The 23,263-nt window shown below is 36.7% G+C and overlaps 1 protein-coding gene and 1 long non-coding RNA gene across 7 annotated transcripts in view; one reads left to right on the forward strand and one right to left on the reverse strand.

Moving 5' to 3' along the window:
- The window catches only part of PDE4D (phosphodiesterase 4D), a 1,918,796-nt gene that overhangs the window by 1,251,170 nt on the left and 644,363 nt on the right, over positions 1 to 23,263 (reverse strand). The window lies entirely within an intron of this gene.
- Positions 1 to 23,263, forward strand: part of LOC138167458 (uncharacterized) — a 121,797-nt gene that overhangs the window by 62,011 nt on the left and 36,523 nt on the right. Inside the window, exon 2 of the long non-coding RNA XR_011169888.1 lies at positions 5,466 to 5,799. This is a non-coding gene — a long non-coding RNA (uncharacterized lncRNA). The remainder of the gene's footprint in view (positions 1 to 5,465; positions 5,800 to 23,263) is intronic.

A 23,263-nucleotide genomic window follows, 5' to 3' on the forward strand; every position in this document is an offset into this window, starting at 1 on the left:
TCAACTAATTTTGTCCTCTATTAAAAGAAAACAAGTCAACTGGGGCTTGTTGATTACATTATGTTAAATGTAGACTCACAGAGTACTGTGAACTTTGGATAACTGTCTTAGAGGACCTACAGTTTGAGTTGGATTGAAGTTGGGGGGAGGAATGAGCCAAAAAGCAATACGTGTATATCCAAGGAGATAATGTAAATGATAAGTCTCATGTATATAGAATTTTCATGGTTTGCAAAGTTACATGTATTTTAAAATTATGATCCTCACAACATCCCAGTGAGATAAGTAATATTAAACCCATTTTACAGATGATATTGAGGTTCAAAGAGATTAATGGTTTGCCAATACTTACATAGATAGCAACTGAGACAGAATTAAACCTGGATGTCTCCTGACTCCAGGTCCAGCATACTTTCCATTATATTATTTGACCTCTCAAAAGACATGAAAATGTTTTAATGTTCTTGTTGATTCATTTAGTCATGTTTGACTCTTCTTGACCCCATGGATCTCAGCACTCTGAGCCATTCTATCCTCCACTATCTCCTGAAGTCTGTCTAAACACATGTTCATTGCTTCCATAACACTATTTACCCATCTCCTCCCCCGCTGTCCCTTTCTCTTTTACTTTAATTTTCTCAAAATCAGGGTCTTTTCTAGGGAGTCCTGTCTTCTCATTATGTGACCAACATATTTAAGTTTAAGCTTCAATATTTGTCCTTTCAATAAATAATCTGAATTAATTTCTTTAAATATTGACTAATTTAATCTCCTTGCTGTTAAAGGAATTCTCAAAAGTCTTCTCCATGACTATGATTCAAAAGCATTGATTCTGCAGCACTCAGTTTTCCTTAAAGGCCCAACTCTTACAGCTCTACATTACTGCAGGAAAAAAACAGCTTTGACTATAGAGAACTTTGTCAGCAAGGTGATGTCTCTGCTTTTTAGTATGCTTTCCAATTTGCCATAGCTTTCCTTCCAAGCATTTTTTAAATTCATGGCTTCAGTCACCATCTGCAGTGATCTTTGAGCCCAAGAATATAAAATTTGATACCACTTTCATATCTTCTCCCTCTATTTTCCAGGAAGTGATGCAACCAGTTGCCAAGATCTTACTTTAAAAAAAATTAAGCTCCAAACAAGCTTTTACACTCTTGTCTTTCACCCTCATCAAGAGGATTCTTAATTCTTCTTCACTTCCTGCCATCAGAGTGGTATTGTCTGCACATCTGAGGTTGCTGAATATTTCTCCTAGCAACCTTAATTCTGACTTTTGATTTGTCTAGCCTGGAATTTCATGTAATATAATCTGCATATAAGTTAAATAAATAATCTTCTGATGTCATGTAGTTTAATATTTTAATACTGTCCAAGGGGATTTCTTGGCAAAAATATTGGAATGGTTTGCTATTTCCTTCTTGAGTTAAGTGACTTGTTCATAGTCACAGAACCAGTAAGTATCAGAGGTTGAATTTGAACTTAGGTCTCCCTGTATTCCAGTCTAATACTCTATCTACTATACCACCTAATATATAATAGCTAGGTCTCTAATTATTTCATATTCAATTGCAAATATAAAAAGAAGGAAAGAAGTAGGTAGTATAAATAACTTACTCATTAACTAACATTTATTAAACACCAATAGTGACTACAATGAAATGCCTATTTCTTTTAAAATAGACCATTTTATGTTGATTTTTCCCTTTTCTCCCACAAAGTTTATAAAATGTAGAACTATAAGAATTTAGTCCAACCTCTCATTTTCCAAAATCTAACCACTGCTGAATGTACATGAATGTAGCTGAAGAAAAGATGAAGCAAACAAGGGAAATGGTTTACACAAAGTCACACAGATTAATAGGTAGCAGAACCATTAATCAAATCCAGATGCTCTGACTCCCCATTTACAAGAAGTAGATTTTATAGTCTTTCACCTTTCATATCTGTCTACTGGCCTCTCTGTCAGCCTTGCTGACTCCTTATCTCTTACATTCTTTCCACTATTATAAATTGTGGAAAAATCAATCACTTCTTCTAATCTAAGAATAAACTAAGGGTTTCATCTACTGATTAATAAGATCTAAAATTTATTTTTAAAATAAAACTGTTAGCTCTCTGAAAGGCGAGAAGTAAAGGAATTACTGGGAAAGGACAGATTCAGTAAATGGAGCTGAAGATCACTGATTTCCTATTTTTTTTTTGGTAGGCAGCAGTGGATGGCATTTGGAAGTTTTAAGGTACTGTATAGCTAGAAATTATTTTCTATGAATGAAACACAATTTCAACAAACATTAAAAACAATTCAGTTGTCATTTATATTAGAACCATGGAACCCTAGCAGCTTTCCAGGAGCTGAGTCTCCCCAGGTCATGGAGATGCATCATAGATGTGTCATAGCTATGACACTGGGGAGTGTAGAGAGCTCTGATGCAAACTTGACCATTAGCTAAAACTGTTGGTGGCCTGACAAACAGTTTTGGACTTCTCTGCAAGCTTGGAATAGCAGATGAGATGACACGTGAAAAATAGTCACATTTTAAAATACCCTCTACCTATTAATGTCTCAGATGCATTGTGGATTAAGATTTCTGAACAAAACCAAAAGATTATTTTTTAAAGTGGCCATAAGAAGTCTAGTATTCACAGTTAGTCAGGCATGCCTGCATGAATATGTTTTTTAACCCACTTCCCCTTGGTGCTGCTCTAATTACTCATCTCTAATTGTAGAGCCCTTACTTCTCTGAATCATGAATATAAACTATTTTATACTATTCAGAAAATTTCAATGGAAAGAGAATATATGTCCTAATAATATATGATAGCACAAGTTTGGGAATGAAAGAATGATCAGCCTACAGAAAGACAGAGATTACAAAAGATTCAGAAAATTCTTGACTTCAGCAATTGAGACCCAGACAGTAATAAAAGCAATTCCAGCGTCTCTCTCTCTCTCTGAGTGAAATAGCATTCAATGTCAAAGGTTTCTACATTGAAGATTATGGTTGGGACCAGAGAATGGAAGCCTTGGCCCCAAGTAGAACAAAAATAGTTAATAAGCACAGCATAATTTCTATTATTAAAATATTTTTATTATTTAAAATATTAAAACCCAATAATTTATGGGTTCTGCCATTAAAAGAACTTGATGTTGTGGCACAATGAACAGAGAGCTGGACTTGGAAAAGGAAGATCTGAGTTCAAATCCTGCCTCAGACTTTCATTAGCTGTGTAGCCATAGGCAAATTATTTGACCCCTCTCAGCCTCAGTTTCCTTATATGCGAAATGGGGGTAAATAATAGCACCTCCCAAGATGCTTATGACAAGCAAATGGGATAATATATGGAAAGGATTTTGCAAACCTTAAAGTGTTACGTAACTGCTAGCTATTGTTGTATTACCAGTGCAGAACTGAACTACAGGCAGCTTCATAACATAATGCTGAACGAGAAGGCTGACAGTAGGAAAAAACCATATTTTCAGGAAAATAGAGACTAAACACGAAGAAAGAGGATATTACCTGTTTTCATGCTTGTCCTCAATTTTTCACAATGGCTTAAGGAGTTCCCTGACTATCTGACTCATCTCATCAGCTAGGAGTTCCCACTTGCTGCTACTCTGGGCTTGGTCCCATCCAAATTATAAAATGATTTTTCCCTCTTAGCAGACAGTCTGTAGACAGTCTATAGATCAGGTTGACAGTCTTTGGCAAAATAACAAATTCTATCTACTGCCTCTGTGCCTTTGCTCAGACAATCTCTCAATCTGCCATATGCTTCCTTTCCGCCTCCTTCTCTCAGGATTCCTCTGTTGTTCTGTTTGATTAGTCATGTCCGACTCTTCATGAACCCATTTGAGGTTTTTTTGGCAAAGATGCTGGATTGGTTTGCCATTTCCTTCTCCAGATCATTTTACAGATGAAGACACTGAAGCAAAAGTGACTTGCTCAAGGTCACATAGCTAGTAAGTGTCTGAGGTCACATTTGAACTCAGGTCTTCCTGATGACAGGTCTGGTACTTTATCTATGGCAACTGCCTACAATTTCTTTATTCAAACCCCAGTTGATGGGCATCTTAGTTGTTTCTGATTCTTAGTTATCACAAAAAATGTGGTTATAAATATTTCAGAATATAAGGAGACTTTTTTCTTGTCAATGACATCCTTGTGGCTTAAGCCCATTAATGGGAGTCTCTGGTTTAAAGAAGATGGGCATTTTAGTCACTTTTTTCACATTATTCCAAATTGCTTTCCGAAAGGGTTGTACCATTTCATAGCTCTAGCAACAATGTATTAGCTTGCTTATTGTTTTATATCCTCTGCCACACAGACAGTTGCTGCATCTATATCTATCTATCCATATATCTACATATATGTATAAACATACATGTATGCAAATATGCGTGTGTTTATACACACATATGCACACATACACACATAATTTGCTCTATAATTTGGAAAGTGACATAAATCTTTTCATCTTAGCTTCTCTAGTAATTTGTTCAGTTCCATATTTCCCTTTTTGTTTATCTTTCTGTTAATCATATCCAAAACTGTGAAAGGAATATTGAAGTATCCTGTCACTATTGCGTTATTGTCTGTGTCTTATTAGAGCTAAGATAATGTTTCCTTTATGAATTTGGATGTTAAATATTTGGAGTGTATACATTTATTGTTGATATTAGTTTGTTGTCTAAAGTTTCTGTTGGGATAATATGATTTCCTCTTTTATGTCTTTTCATTTTCTGATCATTTTTGTTTTGTCAGATACCATGCTTACAACTCCTGCTTTTTGGGATTCACATGATACATAGTGATTTTTTTATCTCCTCTTTTTTTTATTTTGTGTATGTCTGTTTTTTAAATGAGTTACTTGTAAGCAACAGATTTCAGAGTTTTGTTTTCTTATTCAATCTTTCACTCTTTTTTATTTTATTGGATTATTTAATCCATTCATATTTACTCTTATGAGAGTTAGATGAATATTTTCTTTTATCTGTTTCTAATATTGCCTCTCCCTCAAGGAATGATATTTTCCCATCTTCTGCTAATGATTTGCTAATGACTGCTACAAGAAAGTTACTTTTTAATTTTTAAAATACTGTGGAAATAGTATTTCAATAGTAACTTATTGAAATGGAAATTGGAAATTCCCCTTTAAATTAGTAAGATCATTCAAATAAATAGGTTCAGTTCAACTCCAGGCCATGACCGCTCCATGACTCCTGAGTGTTCTTGGTTTAGCATTCCAGGAACTAGCCATTCCCAGGCCACGTCGACCTGGAGGGGTGGCTCCCCTCCTTGTGCAACGTGATGTTGTTAAAAAAAAACACATACCAAGCCTCAGGAAGATGGGAACGTGACTGGGCCAGATGTGTACTGACCAAAGGGCATATGTGCCAAAAACTTTCTGGCTCCAAGCCTTCTTTGTTTAGAACAGTATAAGAGACCTGCGTCCTGTAAGCCCAGTGAGCTTCACCCGCGGGAAGGACGCTTCGCCCGGGAACACCTTTTCCCAGTTCGAGCTGATTGAGGCTGACCGGGGCTCCCAGCCATCGTTGAGACTTGAGGTTCCCTCGAATTGGTGATGTACTCTCTTCCTCTACCAACTATCTTGATTGGTAGTATTATTGATTATTCTTATCATTATATGCTTCCTATGCAAATCTAAGCTATCTGTGCCTTGCCTTTTCTAAATAAATTTCTATTTTATATTTTTCTGGTGTGTTGAAGAGTGTCATTTATAGGAGTGGATCCGAACCTCATTAAATCATACTAATACACTTATGCAGTGAAGTATATAGTGATATATATATATATATACATATATATATAATGGTATAGTAGAAAGAGTACTGAGCATAGAGTTAGGAAAACCTGAGTTAAAATCTGACCTCAGAAGCTTGCTAATTAGGAGGCTCTGGGCAAATCATTTAAGTGCTTCCTGCCTCAGTTTCCTAATATGTAAGATGGGGAAAATAGTATCATCTATCTAATATGGTTGTTGGGAAGATCAAATATATGTAAAGTGCTTCATATACTTAAAAAAGTAAATAAATGGTAGCTATTATTTATCTTGTTCTTTCTTTTTTCATAAGCATATGAACATACACCTCTTTACCATATCCCTTAACCCCTGAATTATGGTACACTCCTTGAGAGAAAGGTCTATGTTATATCTCTCTCTTTATCCCCATTAACACAAGCTGTGCACAGAGTAGGGAGATATTTAAAGTTGACTGCATTGAACTGAATAAAAGTGAAGGAAATAATTGCCTTGTTATAGTGAACACCACCAGATGCTGGGGGTCCCTAAGCCACAAGAAGCTGAGGGACAGCAATGCAGAAATGTAAGAAGAGTCACTGCAGTTGTCACCAAGTCACTAGACGATGAACAATGGAGATAATTGGACACAGCCTCGCCGCTTCAGAGAACGAAGCTGCCAAATGGGCATGGCCAAAATGCTCTGGGAGAATCCAGGAATAATGAGGCCAATTAAGACTACCTATCCCATTTCCGGACAGATGGATGATACACTGGAGCTGCCCTCAGCCCCAAGTCCATCTACTCATCAAACATGTGTCAAACAACATAAGCACATGCTTGGTGCTCCTCAGAAGAGCTCCTCAAAGGAAGAAGTCTGATTTTCCTGATGAGACCCATCTGTTCAAGTACGAAGAACATATTGGAGAATCTGCTTGTCTGCATGGAAAACATGTATCTTATAATTCAATTCAATTTAATTCACCAAGTACCTACTATATGAGAGCTACTGTGTTCTATTCTCTCCCTTCAAGGAGTTTATATCTTACTATGGGAAACCAACATGCACACAGTTAAGTAAACACAAAATATATGCATATTAAATAAACAGGTATTTCAGGGGTGCTGAAGCTAGATTTCAAGCCAATCAAAACAGCAGTTATTATACATAGCTATATGGCACAGTAGATAAGTAGATAGAGCACTTGACCTGGACTCAAGAAAACCAGAGTTTAAATACAGCCTCAGACATGTAATAATTGTATGACCCTGGGCAAGTTACTTAATTTCTGTCTAATTGGTTTTCTCAACTCTAAAATGAGGATCATAATTGTGCCTACTTCATAGGATTGTTGTGAACATCAAATAATATTTGTCAAGTATTTAACACAGTGCCTGGCACAATTTTTTTTGTTTAGTCATTTTTCACTTGTGTCCAATTCTTTGTGACCCCATTTAGGATTTTCTTGTTAAAAATACTATATAGGGGGTGGCCAGGTGGTGCAGTAAGAGTGCCGGCCCCAGAGTTGGGAGACCTGGGATTGAATCTGGGCTCATATACTTAGCACCACACCCAGAAATAACCAGATGTGTAACCTTTAGCAAGTTACTTAACCCCAATTGCTTTAAAAAATACTATATAGCCATTTTCTTCTCCAGCTCCTTTTACAGATGAGGAAAGGGAGGCAAACAGGGGTAAGTGACTTGCCCAGGGTAAGAGTGTGAGTCTGGAAAAGAACCCAGGAAGATAAACCTTCTTGATTCCATGTTTGGCATTCTGTCTACTGTACCTGGTACATAGTAATTGCTTGGTAAATGCTTGTCTCTCCTCCCCAAAAAATTTATCATAAATACAGAGTACTGAGTTTATGGAGAACAATGTATGACCAAATTCCCAAAATGGGGACAGGAGGGTTGACTATATTAGAATTAACAAGTCTCTTAGAATAGAATTCCAGTTTATCAGTTGGTAAACATTGATATGGGGTCATCCAAATATGGTCCTCAGGGCTGGATCATGTACACTTATCATGCCAAATAGATATGTCAGCCACCCTGTGTTGGTAGCAGCTATTTTCTACTTGTAGCTTTGTTAAAATAATTATAACGAGTTGTATAAAAAGTTATAAATCAGATTGATCTTGCCAGGCCCAGGAATATACAAAAATGGCTCCTTTCTCTGGGTAGACATTATTTAGAAAAGAGGTATCAGACTTATAGCCTGTAGGTTTCAAGTACCCACAAGATTCCCAAGTACAATCTGAACCAAATTAAAATATTGTTGAGAAATGCTTAACATTAATTAAAATGTAATATAACATAACGTTAATTTGTGATTTTCTAAGTTATTATGTGGCCTAAAGGGATCCACTTCTATTTGAGTCTGACACCACTGATTTTGCAGCATAAATGTTAATTTAGGTTTTGGGGTAGGATCAAAGGATCATCAATGAGAGGTGGCTTAGAGGTCATCTAGTCCAACTTCTTCATTTTATAGATGGGGAAACTGAGACTCAGAGAATTTCAATGACTTGACAGTAAATAGGTTTGGAATTGGAAGCAGAAAGACCAGAGTTCAAATCCTTCTTCAGACACTCATTTAGCTACTTAACCCTAGGCAAGTCACTTTCTCAGCTTCAGATACCTTATCTGTAAAAGGGAGATAAAAATAACATTTACATTAGAATTTTTTCTTAATTTCAAATGAGATTATATATACTATGCATATATATACACAATATACATAATATATTGTCTACACAAACATAAAACACTTTGCCATCTCAAAACTCCATACAAATGTTAGGCAGCAGCATAAGTAGAAGCAGCAGTAGTAGTAGTAGTAGGTGGCATAAATGAGATTTGAAATCATATTTTCTGACTCCAAATATTGTACTCTTTCCATCATGCCCTGTTGATTTCTTTCCTACTCTTTTCCCCTAGCCTCTTCATCATTCTATGAAGCTCTCTACTGAAGGTAACCAACCATTAAGCAAGCAAAAACTAAACAGACATTTATACTGTACCCATTATGGACCAGGTACCACACTAGCTGCTAGTGATACAAAGACCTAAGTGAAATTAGCCTCTGCCTTCAAAGAATGTATAGTCTAATTGACAGCAGGGGTGTGTTTATGTGGGTGGAGTGGGAGATAAGAAGTATGTTTATATAGATATAGAAATATATAGATATGGATATATAAATATATGCATATATGTACACAAATAAATGTACATTTTTATATGTAATATATATGTATGTGTGTGTGTAATGCTTTTTTGTGTCAATGGCATCCTTAGCTCCATGTCACACAATAATATATTGCTTCCTAGTGCATAGCTGAAAAAAAAAACAACTTCATCCTTAAGTCTATATTTGAGAAAATGAGAGAACATCAAGATGCTACTAACATCTAAAAAGTAATAACTTGGTAGAAGCAGGACCTCCCTGCTTCTCTGGCTTCTACTTTCCCCAATCCATGTAAAAAGTGGACTCTGAACAAACTTTGGAGCTGCAGAACCCACAAAATGACACAGAGAAGCTAACCTCCCATTGAGGATAGCCCGGCAGGCTGGCAGGAATTGGCCAGCCCAGTGCTCTGGGAGCTGAGCCCAGCCCCACGCCAAGGCTTTAGCCCCAGGGCGGGCCTGAGTAGCCACCGGCTGGAGGGACACCACATCAGCAGCAGATGTGGCCATTTCCAGAATTAGCAACACATAGATACGAAGGACAAAGTGAGAGGTCAGAGCAGTCTGGACTTTGCGACCCAGTAAATGGGAGTGCATGGCTTTTGCCCCCGGGGCGAGAAGCCACTGAGATGCCGGCACAGCCAGCCAGTGCCAAGTGGCAGCTTCAGCTCCTGGCCTGCAGAGTGCAGGGGGACCAAGCACCAGTCTGAGGGGTAATCGCTCTTGCTTTAACCTTCTTGGATCTGGATTGCAGTCTAGGGTGGAGGTCCTGGGGTGTATGTCCAGCTTGCCAGAGCATGTGGAGACCTCAGAAAGGGCACCCATCTAATACCTCTGGCAACTGAGAAAACCCCAGTGTTTGGGACAAAAGCTCCCCTGTCCGGTGGCAGAGTCCTACTGTGGCAAAAAGCCCAGGGGTCAAGTGACTGAGGGGTGACATGACCAGGCAAAGGAAACAAAGAAGACAATAGATTCCAACAATAGACTCCTATTTTTGGGGAAAAAAGGAGCAAAGCATGTGACAGGAGGAAGACAGTGAAGTCAGAACTCCTGCACCAAAAGCTTCAAAGGAAAATATGAGCTGGTTACAGGCCATAGAGGACCTTAAGAAGCAGATAAGAAAAATGGGGGAAAAATTGGGAAGAGAAATGAATACAATGCAAGAAAACTACAAAATGAGAGTCAACAGCCTGACTGAGGAAAATAACACCTTAAAAAATAGACTAACTCAAATGGCAAAAGAGGTTCAAAAAGGCAATGAGGAGAAGAATGCCTTAAAAAGCCAAATTTGCCAGATGGAAAAAGAATCTCCAAATCTCAATGAGGAGAATCATTGCTTCAGAATTAGATTGGAGCAAATGGAAACTAATGACTTTATGAGAAATCAAGATGCTGTTAAACAGATCTAAACAAATAAAAGAATAGAAGGCAATGTGAACTATTTCATGGGAAAAAACACTGGCCTGGAAAATAGATCCAGGAGAGATAATTTAAAAATTGTTGGACTACCTGAAAGCCATAATCAAAGTAAGAACCTAGAAATCATCCTCCAGGAAGTTGTCAAAGAAAACTGCCTTGATGTTTTAGAACCTGAGGGCAAAATAGAGGTTGAAAGAATCCACCGATCACCTCCTGAAAAAAGATCCCAAAAAGAAAACTCCTAGGAATATTATAGCTAGGTTCCAGAATTCCCAGATTAAGGAGAGAATATTACAAGCATCCAGGAAGAAACAGTTTGAATATTGTGGAAACACAATCAGGATAACCCAGGATCTGGCAGCTTCTACACTGTGGTATTGGAGGGCTTGAAATATGATATTCTGGAGGTCAAAGGAGCTGGGATTAAAACCAAGAGTCACCTACCCAGCAAAACTGAGTATCATGTTTCAGGGGAAAATATGGTCATTCAGTGGAATAGAGGACTCTCAAGCATTCTTGCTGAAAAAACCAAGGTTGAATAGAAAATTTGACAAAAAGCAAGAGAAGCATGAGAAGGTAAACAGGGAAAAGAAATCATAAGGAACTTATCCAAGTTGAACTATTAACATTCCTACATGGAAAAACAATAATTGTAACTGATGAAACTTTTCTCAGTAGTTGAAGGGATTAGAAATATATATATGTCTATGTGGGCATATGAATACATATGTGAATGTGTGTATATATGTTTATAGGTACACATAGATAGAGGGTACAGGACCAATTTAACAGGAAGGGATGATACTTAAAAGGTGAAATTAAGAGGTGAGAGAGGAATATAATGAGAGGAGATGGGGAGAGACAGAATGGGGTAAATATATCTCATATAGAAGAGGCATGGGAAAATGGTTACAATGGAGGGGAAGAATAGGAAGGCAAAAGGGAATGGGTCAACCTTATTCCCATTGAATTTGGCTTGAGGAGGGAATGAAATACACACTAAATAGGGTATCTCACCCTCCAGGAGAGTAGGGGGGGAAGGGGATGAGGGGGGGGATGATGGAGGGGGGGGCAGGCTGGCGGGGGGAGGGAAGTTGGAAGCACTCACTTTTGAAAAGGGACTGGATCAAAGTAGAGAATAGAACAAGTGGGAGGTGGGATAGGAGGGAGGGAAATATACTAAGTCTTTTACAATGCATCTACTATGTTATTGTTCTGCATTAGCCACACATGTACAACCTGTACTGAACTGCTTATCTTCCCAGTAAGGGTGGGTGACAAGGGAGGAAGGGAATGAATCTGGAATTCAAAGTTTTAAAATCAAATATTCAAATATATATATATATATATATACATACATATATATATATATATATATATACTATTATTAATACTATTTTACATGTAATTGGGAAATAAGATATACAGGCCCTGGCGCATAGAGATCCACTGGAAAAGTCGAAAGGGGTATGGGAGAAAATATGGGATAGAGAGGATTGGAGGAGGGGATATCCTGTGGAACTACTATTTTGGGGCGGTGGGTAGGGGAAAAATATGGAGAAAATTTATAATTCAAAATCTGGCTGAAATGAATGATGTAAATCATAAGTTAATAAAGCATTTGACAAAATAAAAAAAAAGTAATTAGTTGAAAAACCTGATGTCACTGAATTCAAACTCTAGAAATTCTATTTGATGACAAGATGGATGAAAAAATATAAATGTCTAATTAATTTGAAAAGGTGACAAGCATATCTATACTGGAATCCCAAAGAATCCTTTATGAGTGACATAGCATGAATCCAGTTAGTAGACAAATCAAACAAAGGAATTTAAAAGAGCTTAAATTTTCTGTGACCATTGAGAATAAATGCATTCTCACACATTATTTGATAAAAACGACAAAATCAGTTCAATACTAGAATAAAACAGTATATTTCTACAGTTCTTACCATGGAAAGAACCACAGGAGAATACATTGCCCTGTCAAAGACTATCAGTAGGGCACAGCTGTCAAACACCACTATTGTAGAAGTGATTTTAGGGAGCTATTGAAGATATATGGAGAAATACTCGAAAATTGTATCATATCCACCTGACAAATCTTATTAAAAATGTGAGTGCCATTTTTCCCAATTAAAAGCAGTGAAAAGTAAAAATGGAATGAAATTTGGAAAACAAAAGTGTCAGAATGTGTAGCGTTTGTTAATTGGCAGCTAAAAGCAAAAATCCAAGGATTAAGGCAATGTAAATATATGTACATATACATATACATATATATATATATATGAAGCATAAAGAACTAAACCAATAGTTCAATATCACTCAAAAACTTGACTACATGGAATTGAGAAACAAAAGAATCAAATGAAATAAAAGACCCCAGAAAATGAATTTGAAAAATGTATATAATCAGAAGATATCTGACAATGGAAACAGTCATATCAAACTAGAAATGAGAAGTTTGCACATCATTAATAAATTGAAAGACTGTTCAGTTAAATCAAGGGATATGCCTAAAACCTTAGCCACTGTAAAACTTCAGTGTTAGTGAAGTTGAATAAGATCCATTTTCAAATGCTTCATGGTGTTAGATGAATTCCTACTATTCTATCAGCTTCCTCTCAAATTCAAGTCTGGTTTCACTTTTACCAAAATGTATCACATATTACCAAAAAATGAGAAGACCAGAGATCCCTGCAAATACCGACAGATTGTCTGTTTATGTACTTCACACAGGGCATTCACTAGTTTCTATTTTACAAACACATCTATTACCAAAATAATATTCTACATTGGCTAAGGATCAAAAAAGGGTGTATCAAAAAAGTCTCAAGAGTATAAAGAACAAGTTAGTATCAATTGATTAACTACTGAATAAGATGTCCCCCCCAAATCATACTATTTGACTATCATTGTTAATTAATGAAAATCTTTTGAATCTATTCTGCACTCATGACTTCTTCCTCTATATATGACAAATATATAAATTAGACCAAAGTAAGGTGAATCCTGGGGCAGCCAGGTGGCACAATGAATAGAATACAGGGCTAAGAATCAGGAAGACTCATATTTCTAAGTTCAAATCCAGCCTCAGACACTTATTAACTATGTGACCTTGGGCAAATCACTTAACCCTGTTCACCTCAGTACCTCATCTGTAAAATGAATTGGAGAATGAGATGGCAAACCACTCTAATATCTTTGCCAAGAAAATTCCAAATGGGATCACAAAGAATTGGGCACAACTGAAAATCACTGAACAAGAAGGAGAATCCTAGACTATTTAATGTTCCAGTGGAAAGTTGTTTCATAATTAAACCACACACCAATATAATCAATTCAAAAATTGACATAAAATGTAATTTTCAAAGTGACTCAATAAACTCATTATGCTTACTTCTAGTTTTAAAGCCATTATGATTTCTTCTAAAAGAACAATATGAGTCTTAGAAACTGAAGAGTTGGATCAAAACATCATATAAGTTATTGATGTACATGGATAATATTAAGTTATAGGCATCTTCTGAAAGACATATCAAATAGTACCTTTCCCCCCAACAATATGAATCTATACTTTGGATTTAATAAGTATAAAATTTACAATGTAGATCAAGGAAGGATGAAGGCCGTCACAATAAACCAGTAGATGAAGGCAATAATTATAAATACCTTGGTTTCCTCCAAATAAAATACAGTGAGCATAAAGCTACCAAAGGTAAAGCTGTAACTGACTATGTTAGGAAGGTTATTGGCATCTTGAAATCAAAGATCATCAGGAAAATATATTTAAAGCAATAAATAACTATGCAATTTGACCTTAATGTACACTTACAGAACCATAAACTGAACCCTAACAGATTTGGAAAGTAGAAAAATGCCCATATAATATGAATAAAACACAGAACCCATTGGACTCTAATACTTCCCTAAAAAGATGATCATTTCTTTGCCAACAAGGGGAAGATTTACGGACATTCACAAAGCATATAAATAGTAAAAACCAAACAAAACAAAACTTAAAGAAGTATTTTGGAACAGGCAAACATCACTTCATTGTGAAAAAGTAAATGATGATAAAAGACAATCAATTTTTTTTACCTCTTGAAGAAGCTTATGAAATAGCAAAGACCAAAGAGTCCAAATTATTGCTTTGACCAATAACAGCATGGACTCAGTCAACAATATGTTGACAAATATATCATGATGAGTTTTGCAGATTTGTCTATGGGAATGGAGGGATTTATGATGGCAATTCAGGAATGGGTCATTGCTAGAATATAGAAGTATTATCCTTGAGGAGGAAAGGGTTAGTAATCAATCAGTATTAACTGATAAAATGTAGAAACTCTATAGCCTGTCATTAAGGTCTGCAAAAATTCAGCACTTAGCAAGATGGAAGATGGAAGCTGGAATTAGACTTTAGAAGCCTGCTATCAATTCATCAAATGGCAAACCATAAATACTCATACTATAAATTCAGACCTAAAAATATCCTTCAGAACTCAACAAATAAACTATTCTAGACCATTATGACATAGAAAAATGTTCAAAGTTGTCCAGGCATAACATTGATTAACAAAAATTTAATAACAGCATTTAAATTTAAGAACAAGAGACTGAGCCTTGCAAAAACTATCTCCAAACCACACTGAATTAAAGCCTCCTATTATATAGAGACATAGCAGAAGAAATCAAAACAATGTAGGAATAGGAAGAACCCCTCATCCTTGGCCCCAAAGCTATTGAAAGACTTATCACAAAGATGTTTTCAATTATTCTACAGAAGATGACACTATAGTCCAAAATTTGATTCAGCTACAAAGATCATCCATGCTTGCTAGCATTAAAAATAAAAGAGTTGGGGTGGCTAGGTGGCACAGTGGATAGAGCACTGGTCCTGGAGTCAGGAGGACCTGAGTTCGAATTTGACCTCAGACACTTACTAGCTGTGTGACCTTGGGCAAGTCACTTAACCCCAATTGCCCTGCCTCCCCCCCCCCCCCCCAGAAAAACAAACAAAAATAAAATAGTAGTAGTAGGACAGACACTTGTGCCGGGACCATTTTTATTTTAGCACCATTGAATCTAAGATGATAAGAATGAGAAATAATAATAAGCACTATTATTATAAGTATAAAATGTGACATAGATATTGGTAAAAACTGTTTTAAGAGAACCAGTCAAAATGTTTTTAACACTAAGGACTAAAACTAGCTCACCTAGATTTGATTTTCAGAGACACATACAACTAGTTTTCACTTACTTGTATTTTGAAAGATGTAAAATACAAAGTATAGTATAAACCTGATGCCTCTAAAAGGCAGGGATACAAATTTTCAGGTTGGGAAGAACTATAAGTCAGTGTCTACTCTTACAACAAAGAAGCTGTGAGATGGAAAAGAGATCAAGTAGTCTGGTGATCTCTATTCAATGGGCTGGCTAATTGGTCAAGGGGTCACTCTTATCCCCTCTACTATTGTCCCAATATCCATCTTCTTCAGGAATGGGGCATCATTATTTTCTTATCCATCCTCAAATCTAAATATGATATTCTGATTGTATACTGCTAAAAAAGAAATTTTGTTGTTCAAACATTTTTCAATCGTGTCTGACTCTCCATGACCCCACTTGGGATTCTCTTGGCAGAGGCAGTGGAGTGGTTTGCCATTTCCTTCTTTAGCTCATTTTACAGATGAGAAAACTGAGACAAATAGCATTTAGTGATTCATCCTGTCTGAGACTGAATGTGGATGAAGAAAGATGAGTCTTCCTGACTCCAGGTTCAATGCTCTCTCAACAAAATGTTTAGTATTAATGTCAAGGGATTTAAGGTAGACACCAAAGAAAAACATTTTACTACTCAAATTATTCTAAAACAATTTACAGTAACATAGTTAATATTAAATTCAGTATAAAATACATGCTTTACTTTCTACATGTATCTATTCTTAACCAGTTACAAGGAAGGTAGGATAATAGTAGACATTAATCTCCTTGAAGGAAGGAACTATTTTATCTTACATCCCAAGGGCCTAGTACTTGTCCACCACACACAAGAAATGTTTGTTGAATTGGTCTAAATGTAAAGATTATTTGAAGACAGGATCACAAGGCAGATTTTGACCTTGACCAACTTGCTACTAATATGACTGAGCAAAACAGCCTATACATTCTGAATTTCAATTTCCCCATCTATAAAATGGAGATATAAGTGCTGATTGTCCTATTGGGGAAAAATATGATAATTATGTGACATATATATTGGGTGCCCGTAGGTGACAAAGTACATAAAGTGCTGAACATGGAGTCAGGAAGATCTGAGTTCAAATCTAGTCTGACACTACCTATAGAACCTTAATAGCCTTGTTTTTTGATTGGCTGACTGCAAGGCCACATTATCCCATCTATCTAGTGTGTCAGGATACTACTCAACATACTGTCATGAGTTTGTTGTTGTTGTTTTATTAAAATATATTTTTTGATAGCACATCTTGAAAAGGGCGCACTTTGATCAGAACTCCAAATGTAGAATTAGACTGATGGAATTAGAGAAAGTGCCATGTACAATTCAATTTATATCTTACCTCAGAAGAAATGGTGTTGCCTTTTTCTTTTCAGAGATGTTTACATACCTGGCACAGCTAGGTGGTGCAATGGATAGAGTGCCGAGGCTAAAATCAGCAAGACTCATCTTCCTGAGTTCAAATTTGATCTCAGATAATTATTAGCTGTGTGACCCCGGGAAAGTCACTTAACCCTGTTTGCCTCAGCTTCCTCAGGAAATGTCAAACTGCTCCAGTATCTTTTCCAAGAATACCCCAAATAGGGTCATGAAGAGTCTGATATGATGGAAAAACGACTGACAATAACACTACATCCCTTGGCTTCTCCTGATTCATTTGTATCTTACTTGAGTGGTGTGACTCACATTTATACAGAAATACTGGTTCAGGGAGAAAGACCTTCATCTACTACATATTAATAATGAACTGATTTTTAAAAAGATTTTAATATGACAAATGCTTAAAAAAAGAAGGAAACGAAACCTAAACAAGACTGTTTATTTTTTCTCATTTCCCTAACACATCAGTTTCCTGCACATCCTGCTATTGTAATATAATTCACAACACAAGAAGAAGGGGTAAAAAAGATCAGAAAATGGATTGCCTTCAAGTGTATGACACACTCTTGCATCCAAAAGAGTCATCCGGTACTATGGTCCAAACTGCCCATGAGGAAAATCCCCATGGATCTCTTTGAGCTGTAAAGAGTTTGACCTTAAACCAGTGTGTTTAAATCCTAACCAATGTAGATTCAACCCATTCATTTCCTTCTTTTCAAAGAAATTCTTGGTGCTCAACTGTTCAGATGGGTTCCTAAGTGTTTGGGCTCTTTCCTAATACTCTGGAAAGAAAAAGGGAATGGAAATAATGGAGGGGTACACACAGGGCATATTAATCCTGCACCCTAACACATAAAAGACTTAAGTGAGTTTGTGTGTGTGTGGGGGTTGTAATATGATTAGAAAATATTCCCAAAATATTAAAATAAATGACTAAGTAGCATTTTTAAGTTAAAGGCAGCTGAGGTAGCAAGTGGATAGAGTGCTGGACTTGGAATGAGGAAGATCTGAGTTTGAATATTGGTTCAGATACTTAATAGCCATTTGAACCTAAGTCAATCACTTCATCTCTCTCAATCTAAGTTTCTTCCTCTGGACAATGAGTTTTTTACTTGCCAACTTTGAAGTCCCCTTCTAGCTCTAAATCTAAAATCTAACAATAAATTCCTTGTCTGACTTCTGTCTTTGGATTTCCAACTTCCAGTATAGTACATGATGCTTATTAGGTTCTAAAATAAAATGAAATTTAAATTTAAAAAATGCTAAATAATTTCTTAAGGAGGGGTCAACAAATTAGTAACAAAATTTACAAGTGGGATTATTTAGTCTACTGCATGGTTGAGTGAGGCAAGGACAATAACATGATGCTTTGCAGTTTACAAAGCAGGGGACAATTAGGTGGCACAGTGGATGAAGTACTCAGCCTGGAGTCAGGAAGACTCATTTTTCTTAGTTCAAATCTGGTCTCAGATATGTGCTAGCTGTGTGAGCCTGAGCACATCACAACCCTGTTTGCCTCATTTTCCTCATCTGCAAAATGAGCTGGAGAAGGAAATGGCAAACCGCTCCCATATCTTTGCCAAGAAAACCTCAGATGGGGTCACAAAGAGGTGAACAAATGACTGAACAACAGCAAAGCAAAGCACTTTTTTTCACAATTGCTGTGGCATATGTAGATAATATTATTATGGCAAAATAAATCACTGTAAAGAATGAACACCAATTCTAAAATCAGAAGACCTGAGTTTATATCATACTTCTGATACTGCCAGTCTGTGTAACATTGATCTAGTAACTTAACTTGTGTATAAATCTCCTAATATGTAAAATAAAAGACTTAGATTAGGGGGTCTCTGAGGTCTCCTCCAATTCTAAATCTATGATCTAATTCTGCAGAGAAGGAAACAAACTTTTGTAGCTCATGAGGAATGACAGTTCAACGTGTTCCCCCCCCCCCCCCCCCCCCCCATAATTAATTTAAACTGAGGTAATTGGTTATGGTAAATTGGCAAGGTTGTAGCTTCACCACAACAGAAGGGGTACAGGGAAAGGTCTTTTTCTTTCCTGTTACTTTACCTGTGGGGAAATCTGTGTGAAGAAAATCTCTTTGTCAGTACAGATTAAGAACTATTCAGCAACTTAGTGTCAGATGCTTTTATGAGGTGCTGAGAAGGTAAGTGATTTAGCCACAGTCAAACAGTCAGTATTTGCCAAAGCTGGGATATGTACTCATTTCTGAACCTCAAGGCCAGCTCTCTATCGACTAGGCCAAAGTATGTGTTAAATGCTTAATAAATGTCATTTGATATGACTTAGGTGGCACAGTAGATAAATCCCTGAGGCTGGAGTATGGAAGATATGAATTCAAATCCAGCCTTAGACACTAGCTGTGTGACACTGGGAAAGCCATTTCTCTTTGTCTGAGTTTTCTTATTTATAAAATGAGGGTAATAGCACCTGCCTCAAAGCCTGTTGTGAGGATCTGATAAGGTTATATTTGTAAGGTACTAAGCACAGCACCTGGCACATAGCAAATAATACATAAATCTAGCTATAATAATAATTATGATAATAACAATTAACATTATGATCACATACAATACATAACAATATATGTTGCATATTATAAATGCACAGCTTGTGAATAATTAATTATTATTTAATTAATAACTGATGACATGATAAATGATATATAAATATGATCATTTTATACATTATATAATGTTAATTATTATTATACAAACTAGATTCTACTGAACAAATCATAATGTTTCACAGAAGAAGTGTCAGGCATCCCCATGGTATGAAAGAATTAATGTGTTTCTTCCCATGTTTGGCATGGGCATCCTGAAGAGGTCTAGCTGATAGGTGTCTCTGGCATAGATTTGAGCTGAAAATTATGGCAACAATAATACTAATTTATAACACTGGAAAAGAATGTTCCCATTCTTTTCCAAGATTCTAAACTTTTTTTTTAAGAGTGACAAGAAAGTATGATATCTTAATGACTCCTGACCTTCTACCAAAGATTGCCTGGCTTTCTAGAACACTCAGAAAGGAAATTTAAGACCCTGACTCTCCATTCTCAAAATTAGGTTTGGCTGCAAGCATTAAATTTATTATCTTTCATACTGCTGTGGCTGCCTCATATTCATTTTAAACCAAACTTGCAACAAATAAATTTACTCATGTAGAGCTGGCAAGTCTGATTGCCAGTAATCAGAAAAATAATTTCTTCAAAATCTTTAAAAGAAATATACCGCAAGATTAACAAGGAGACCCATGACACAAAATATTTCACAGACTTTTCATTATATTATCTAGAGTTAAAACGCTATAATAAAAAAAAATAAGGACTACCTAAGTTCCTATCAATTAGTGTCTTCAGAGATTTGCTGGTAGGTATTTTCAATAACAATGGGTACTACTATACTTAATATACAGTAATGCTGCATTCACACTCTGCCTTGCATAAGAAAACACGAAGGGGGCCTCTAAATACAATGTAATATCAGAAAGTTTTAAGGGTTCACAATGAACAGGACATGGTACATAGAAGTAGGGATTCAGGGATGCAAAAGAACATGGTCCTTTCCCTCTAGGGAAGGAGAGAAGCAGGCATTTGTTAGGCACCATCTATGTGTCAGGCACTGTGCTCAGCATTTTATAAATATTATTTCATCTGATCCTCATAACAATCCTGGGAGGTAGGTGCTAATATTATTCCCATTTTAAAGTTAAGGAAACTGATGCATATTATGAAATGACTTGCATAGGGTCACACACTAAGTATCTGAAGCTTGTATGGAATTCAGGTCTTCCTGACTCCAGGTCCAGTACTCTCCATTGTGCCACCTAATTGGATGATCAAGGAAATAGCATTATAGACCTTAGCTAGGCCTTGAGGAATTGAAAGCATTTCAATAGGCAGGTAGGGTTGTAGAGTGGGTACAATAATGAAATGGGATCCAGCAATATAACTGTACAGTGTGGGAGAAGGGGCATGGGGGAAAACCCTCAAAAATACTAAATAAGTTATTTTAGCTGAGAGGTAACATTTCAGAAGGAAAGAGGAAATAAGTCAGGAAATGTATAATGGAACCAAACTATGGGAAACCTTTGAATTTTTTATTTTTTTGCTTTTTGGAGGGGGAAGGCAGGGCAATTGGTGTTAAGTGACTTGCCCAAGGTGACATGGCTAGTTTTTGTGTTAAGTGTCTGAGGCTGGATTTGAACTCAGGACCTCCCGACTCCAGGGCTAGTGCTCTATTTACTGTGCCACCTAGCCTCCCCAAACCTTTGATTTCTATGTGAGACTTTTGCATTCTAGACTGTAAATAATGGGGAACAACTGAAGGTTTTTAAGCAGAGGTGTGATGTAATCAGAATTGTGTATGGCAAGGCGGCTTTGACGCAAAGTGACAGGATTTACAGCTAGAAGGGACCTTAGATCCTACCTACTCTGAGCCTCATCATTTTATATAGTAAGAAGCTATGCTCCAGAGAGCTCATATGTTTTGTTCATCTTCATATAGGTAGTTAGGTAGAAGTGGATTTATGTCTGGCCCCCACCATTCAAAATCCACTGCTTCAGGAAATGGGGAAAAAATCTAGACAGGAAATCTGGTTAGTAAGCTACATTTAACAATAATCTAGGCAAGATGCTATGAGTATTTGAATTAGTCTAGCGACAGAACAGAGAGGAATAGATACTGAGAATATATAACTGACAGGCTTTAGCGAGTTAATGGGTGTGAGGGTGTAATTGAGAGGAAAAAATTAGGAGATTTGAGTGATACCTCCATGCAGGCTTTTTTCCCCTTTAAGTTATTTAAAACTACCCTTAAGATTTAATTGACTCAGGAGACTAAGTTCTAGGTCACTGACTTAGTTTCCTGGTCACTTGAGTGACAGAAGGGATCAGAAATCCTGATGCCTGTGATTGCAGATAAGCAGCAAGACCAATGCCAGCAGAGGAGAACTGCTCTGGCTGAATCAGGGATGTAACCTCAAGGAATATCCTTCCCCTGCTCCAAATGTCCTTCCCCTGCTTCTGTCAACTTTTAGACGAATTATCTCTGAGAGATTCCTTTCATCCCAATCCTGCACGTGAACTGTCAGCCCAGCCTGAGCCAGTTCTGGCTAATTACACTGGAAATATATGGTATCTGTCATATTAAAAAAAAAAAGCTAAGTTCAGAGGATGAGTGATAGGTACAGGGATATTTGTATGGGAAGGTAGAGGAAAGGATGAGTTCTGATTTGGATATGTGGAATGTAAGTATGGAATTTCCAGATAGAGTTGTCCAGCAGGAAAGTGGAAATTTAAGGGTAATTCAGTGTTTGGAAGCCATGAGTTTATCAAGGGAGAGATTGCAGAGAGAGAAGATGAGGCCAGCCTTGTAGGATGTCTACACTTAGAGAGCAAGAGGAAGAGAAGAATCCAGCACTAGATATCAAGAAGGAACTATCTGTGATAAAGGAGGAGAATAAGGAAAAGAAATGTCAAAGTCATCAAGGAAGGAAAGAGCTTCAAGAAGGAAGGTATCATTAAGAGCAACAAATGCTACAGAGATGTAGAGGTGAAAGGTGAGGAAAGGCCATTGAATTTAGCAAGCAGGTGGTATATGGGTTGCAAAGATCACACAAGGAGTCACTAGAGGTAAAGGAATAGCAATTCAAACTCCATGCGCCAATAAATGAAAAGGTGTTCTTTATGCAGTGTGTCTACAAAATGATTTACTCACTGCTTCCTCTGTGAATTTCCATGAATCTTTCAAAGAAACAATATGAATTCACACAAAAAAACCCTGCCAAAAGAACAGACTCTATTAAATTAAGAGGACTCTGTCAAATTTACAAAGCCATAAAGCCATCATTCAGAGACAAATGAAGTTGTTTCCCCATAATACAAAGTCCCCCATAATTCCATGTGCCCTCCTCAGAAGACTTGATCAGACTTATTATCTCTGCAGAAGATGGATGAGGTAATGAAGCCACAACTTGGAAATTTCTATACTTATTCATTTATTCATGCAATATCTTAGTGAATAACTACTCTATCCAAGGCACTTTGCTAGGTCCTGAAGGTAGCATTCAAAAATAAATGACAGTCTTCCCTCCAAGGAGATTACAATCCAGCAGAGGTAGGACAAGACAGATACAGAAGTAACCAAAATATAAAGCAAAACATGCAAGTGCATTGGAGAGGAATAAATTGTTAGGAGTGGTGTTGTCCAACTCAAATAAAAATAGGGGTTGGTAAATTGT

This window comes from Petaurus breviceps, unplaced genomic scaffold (assembly GCF_028583685.1).
Source record: "Petaurus breviceps papuanus isolate PSGF00001 unplaced genomic scaffold, PetGlider_PUasm1.0 229, whole genome shotgun sequence".
Lineage (NCBI taxonomy): Eukaryota > Metazoa > Chordata > Mammalia > Diprotodontia > Petauridae > Petaurus > Petaurus breviceps.